Below are 6,506 nucleotides of genomic sequence, written 5' to 3' on the forward strand. Positions count from 1 at the left end.
TTTTTGTTGCTCAATCTACTGCTAATAAGACCATATGGCATCAACGTCTAGGACATCCCTCCAGTTTTACTATTCTCAGTATTTTTAATTCTCCTTATACTCTTTCTAAATGTGATGTTTGTACTCGTTCTAAGCATACAAGATTACCTTTTTCCAATTATACCAATAAAAGTGATTCTTATTTTAATTGTATCTTTTGTGATATTCGAGGTGGTTATCACACTGCATCTTTATATGGAGCTCATTATTTTCTCACAATTATTGATGATTTTTCTCGCACCACATGGGTATATCTTATGCATTTTAAATCTGAGGCTTACAACTATTTAACGCAATTCTTCGCTCTTGTCCACAATCAGTTTAACACCATAGTTAAAATTATTAGAACTGATAATGGATAAGAATTTCTTCCCCATCAATTTCAAACATACGTATACAATCACGGCATCATTCATGAACGTACCTGTGTCGAAACTCCTCAACAAAATGGCATTGTGGAGCGTAAACACCGGCACCTTCTAAATGTTGCCCGCAGTCTTCGTTTTCAAGCACACTTACCTCTACCTTTTTGGGGTGATTATGTCCTCACCGCAACCTACCTCATCAACTGCACCCCTAGTCGTACTCTCCAAAATAAATCACCTTTTAAAATTCTGTTCAATAAACCTCCAAACTATGATCATCTTCGGGTATTCGGATATCTTTATTATGCACAAACTCTCAGTGCTCATCGCAACAAATTTTCTCCTTGTGCTACTAAATGTGTCTTTCTTGGCTACCCAAGCACACATAAAGCCTACAAGCTCTACAACCTCAATACTCAATCCATCTTCTACTCTCGAGATGTCACCTTCCATGAACAAACATTCCCTTTCCAAGATCTTCCTGACACTCCTTCCCTTCCCGCTCCTATCATTCCTCTTTCCGTCACCGAACCTATTATGTCTCCTTCTCCTGATTCCCCGACCTCTCTTAACCCTCCTTACTCCCTTGACTCTCCTAATTCCTCGACCTCCATGACCTTATCAAACACATCTCCACCAGTTCCTCTCCCTCGCCACACCATTACTCGACCTGCCTACCTTCACGACTATATCTGTCCCACCTGCTTCACCAGCTTCAGGTACTGCTCACCCTTTGTCTGCTTTTCTTTCATATTCTCATTTTCTCCTCACATATTACTTATTTTACTGCTCTTACCTCCTGTATTGACCCCTCATGCTATTCTAATGCTATCCGCCACTCTCACTGCCGCGAGGCAATGTCTACTGAGTTTCATGCTTTAGAGGACAATTCCACTTAGACTCTTGAGCCTCTTCCTCTTAGTAAGAAACCCATTGGGTGCAAATGAGTTTTCAAAACAAAACTCAAAGCCAACGGATCCATCGAGAGGTACAAAGCTCGGCTCATTGCCAAAGGATACACTCAGGTTGAAGGACTTGACTACCATGAGACTTTTGCTCCGGTCCCTAAAATGACCACGGTCCGCTGCTTACTGGCAGTTGCAGCTACCAAAAATTGGATTATTCATCAGCTTGACGTCAACAATGCCTTCTCGCACGGTGATCTTGATGAAGAAGTCTACATGACACCATCACCTGAATATTGTCCTCAAGGGGAGACCTGTGTCTGTCGCCTCAGAAAATCCCCCTATGGCCTCAAACATGCCTCCTGAAACTGGTTTTTTAAACTCACCTCTGTGCTTCTCAATGCAGGCTTTCACCAGTCTCAGGCAGATCATTCTTTGTTCACTCTTATCACTTCCACCAGCATCACTCTTGTCCTTGTTTACGTTGATGACATCCTGGTTGCTGGTAACGACATCTTTGAGCTTTTTAAGAAAATTCTCTCCACTCACTTCAAAACAAAGGACCTTGGTTCCTTGAAGTACTTTCTTGGACTCGAAGTTGCTCACTCTCCCAAAGGTATCTTTCTTAATCAGTGCAAATATACTCTCAATATTCTCTCTGACAGTGGACCACTTGGTGCACGGACTGCTCTTTTTCCTATGGAGCAACATTTAAAGCTTAATACTTAAGATGGTGACACTCTCCCTGATCCTGGCCTTTACCATCACCTTTTTAGCCATCTCATCTATCTGACCATCACTAGACCAGACATTGTTTATGCAGTCAACACACTCAGTCAATTTATGCATACTCCTCGAGTCCCCCACATGACTGCAGCTACCAGATTTCTCCACTACATCAAAGGTTGACCTGGCCATGGCATCTTTTTTCCTTCATCCAATAGTACACATGTTACAGTTTATACAGATTCTGATTGGGCCAACTGTCCCAACACCCGCCGCTCTACCACTAGCTACTTTTTTCAGTTAGGCACCAGTCCAATCTCATGGCACACCAAGAAGTAGAATACAGTTGCTCGCTCTTCCGCTGAAGCTGAATATCGAGCCATGGCCGTCACAACCTGTGAACTCACTTGGTTAAAACAACTTCTCACTGATCTTGATTCTCTCATCCTGAGCCATTCACTCTACATTGTGATAATTAATCTACACTATATATTGCCCACAATCCTGTGTTTCATGAGCGTACCAAACATTCGCGACAAAATTCGCTCGAGCCTCCTCAAAGCTGTCCACACTTCTTCCAGTGAGCAAGTTGCTGATATCTTCACCAAAGCTTTGGGACATGAACTTTTCATCATTTTTCGCGCAAGTTGGGCCTTATGGACCTCCATGCGCCAACTTAAGGAGTATTGACAGATTTCTTACCATACATGCACAAAATCAAGACTTGCACAAAATCTGTAATTAGACTATTTTTAGAATGTATTTTTCCATACATAGCTCATTGTACATCTATTTATTTATAAAGCTCAATACGAAATCAATTACAATTCAGTCAAATATTTCTCTCCCTCTTCCATCTTTACAAAAAGCCTCGAGTAAACTCAAATCATGCTATAAACGCCCTCAAAATAGATCTCATTTGAAAGAATTTCAGACATTTGTCTCCATAAAAAGATTATTTTCAACTCAAATATAAAAGTACAGAACAAATCTAGCCAAAACCCTAATGTTACGAAAACTACAGGAACTCTACAGCTGACAGTTCTATTCCAAACAAGAAAAATAAAACTCAAATCCGCTTAAATCAAGCCACAAAAACCTCAAATCCAACCCATCTAAAGGAACTCCCACCATCTACTTAGTAAAAACCAGTATTCAGCCCGAATCCATCGATCCATACTCGAATCAAGCTAGAAAACTCCCAATTCTACAAAATCTACACCCCGTGGCCTGATCCCAAGCCCGAGAAGTGGACCCTATTAAAAGGATTTTCAATATTGTCCATATTGATTACTAGACCTTATTTGATCCACACTGCTCATTTTGTGTATGGTTTGGATTATGGAATTGACAGTGAAGTGAAGAGAATTGACCTCGAAATACATGGAATTGACCGTGAAGTGAAGGGAATTCGCCGGAATTGACCATGTGTCACGCCCCAAACTCGAAAACTAGGCTCACAAAATTCCCAATCGCCGAATCTAGCGCCGACAGCCTCCATAATACCCCATTCTCAGCTCCCGGCACCCATATACCAAGTTGCGATCTTGGGATCCTACAAGGAGGATTTTCAATATGAATTTGTTTCAGCATTACCACAAGCATAACCGATGAATAATAATGAGAACACCATCACAAAAATCCACTATGATCAAAACTTGAGTACAATGCGTATAAAGGAAAATACAATGATAATAATAACAAAATTTCAGAAGCTTTATGGCACACTCCTGCTCCTACTCAGCTAGGCCTAGCGTCACCAGCACACAATGGTCATGTATAAGCTTATAGAAAGCTTAGAGGGTGGTGAAAGTGTGTGCGCACAGTAGAAATGCAAATTTGCAATATGAGAGTAATGCGAAAATACTGGTAAGTCCATGAATGCCATCAGCCGTACCAAGGCTATGTGATACAAGGCATGAATGCTATTGGTCATACCATGGCCATGCAATGCGAGGTATGAATGCTATCGGTCATACCAAAGCTATTCGATGCAAGGCCTACGAGGCCAATTTCATATGCAAGGTGCAACTCAAGCATACCAAATCTCATCTGAATCCTCATATCAATATAGTTTATCTTTAGAATATATATATATATACACCAGATCGCCACCCACTGGACGTGCAACCATGCAAGTGGAAGATACCTCACTATCCGCCTACCAATATCGGCCCGGCACATCGATAACGGACCTATTTATAAGCTGATCAAACTCAGCCTAGTTATGCCCCCTACCCTCGGGCGGATAAGGTCACACCCCCTTCCAACCGACCACGACACAGTGGGAGACGCAGCCTACTGGTATACGGCCCTTGTGAGCTCATGTATGCACTCGGTCTCGACATTGGAGTCATCTTCTGGTACCATCGGGGTTTAAGTATTTTCACCCAAGGACATCTATGACGTCCTGATACTAGTAATAGTATTTTTGGTGTCTAATCCTACCATCCACTATATGCTTGTGGAGCTATGGCCCTGATGTTACTAGGGCATACAGAAATCATATTACACAAATGCGAGATGCATGAATCATACTATCCAGTCATGCAGAAATCCTGCACGTATCGCGCACTCATGTGGGTAACTCCTCCTATCAGGGAGTCCCATAATAATCCACCCAATGGCATGTGCTATGATCAATCTCTCCTCATATCAAGCATACATATAATGCGCATGGGCATGAATCATGAAGCTATACAAGCATGTTATATGATGATGATGTACTCTTCTCGTATCAAGGATGGGCCTAGATGGCCTACTCATATCAAGAATGGGCCTAACGATCATGGGGGTCCAACGGTTTGGGTTAGCCCACTAAGGGGAGGTGAGAATGGGCCTAACAATGGGCCTTAGGGAGAGTTATATCGTGGACATTTAACCATTATTGCTCGTACAATGTGGACATCAAACCATCATTGCTCCCAAGGCATTGCCCATCATAAACATCATTACATACATCATAGTGGAATCACACATCACATTCGTCCTCATATACATTGCTTTAAGCCTCACACAAGGGCCTCACATACATCGCATTGGGCCTCACTTATGGGCCTCACATGCATCACATTGGGCCTCATATACATCGCATTGGGCCACATCCCATGGGCCTTAAATATATCACAATGGGCCATGTCCCATGGGCCTCTCATTCATCACATTGGGACAATCTCATGGGCCTCAAACACATCACAATGGGCCACATTCATGGGCCTCAAACACATCACAGTGGGCCTTATACCTGGGCCTCAAATACCTCACAATTGGCCACATGCCATGGGCCTCGAATACATCACAATGGGCCTCACTCCAAGGAATGAAAGGTGGCTAGATATACAACACATATAAGGGGTGGGTCCACCGTCCAGGGTGCTGGACAGTGTGGATAAGACCCATACATCACTAATGGCCCCACGTGGCACCACCATTCAAGGATGGACAATGGAAATCTCAACACATACATCATAGTATGATGCCACCAGCACCGTCCAGATGGACAGCTGGATATAGAATACATTCATCAAGGAGGGCCCCACCCCACGCCTCCTAGGTGGACAGTGTGAGTATAGAATACATAAATCAAGGTGAGCCCCACCCCTCACACGTGCAACACATGTGGGGTGGTCCCATGCACTACCAAAACAGATGGACGACGTGGAGAACACATACATCATGATAGGGCATCCACGTCCCACTTGACAGACGACCTGGATACATAATATATACATATAAGGTGGGCCCCACCCCCACATGTGCAGCACATGTGGGGTGGGCCCACAGCTACCAAATGAATCGGATAGCTTGGATGTACTGATACATCAAGCTGGGCGCCCACCTATCTCGTCTAGGAATGGACGGTGAGATATACAACGCATACACATGATGAGCCCCACCTCCACACGTGCAACACGTGTGAGGTGGGTCCCACATGTACGGACGGTTGGGATATAACATATACCTCATGACTGGACTCATAAAACTTGTTAACATCAACACATCAGCTATACTACTGGTGTGAGGTATTCTAGCCAATCCACATCTCACACGTGTGAGGTATACCAGCCAATCCACATCCCTGGATGGTGTAGATATAAAATACATACATTTGGTGGGTCCCACCGTCCAAGATCTGGACAGTGAGGATACCACACATACATCATGTGGGGTCCACGTCCCACGTCTAGGGACCAGACGTCCTGGATAAAACATTTACATCTGGTGGGTCCACGTGGTGGCCCACCAGCTTGAATAGAAGCTAATATTTGTGTTGTCTCTCACCCGTCCAGGCACGCTAGACGTCCAGCAGACGGATGGCCTGGATGGAACACGACATCAAGGTGGGTCCCGTGTGGTGGCCCACCATTGGTTGGATCAAACTAATATTTATATTTTTCCTTCATCCAGGATCTGCCCAAAAACGAGCATGCAGCAAGGTGGGCCTTACGATCGGATGGCATGGATAAAATAC

The sequence above is a fragment of the Magnolia sinica genome, chromosome 1, assembly GCF_029962835.1.
Source record: "Magnolia sinica isolate HGM2019 chromosome 1, MsV1, whole genome shotgun sequence".
In the NCBI taxonomy this organism is placed as follows: Eukaryota; Viridiplantae; Streptophyta; class Magnoliopsida; order Magnoliales; family Magnoliaceae; genus Magnolia; species Magnolia sinica.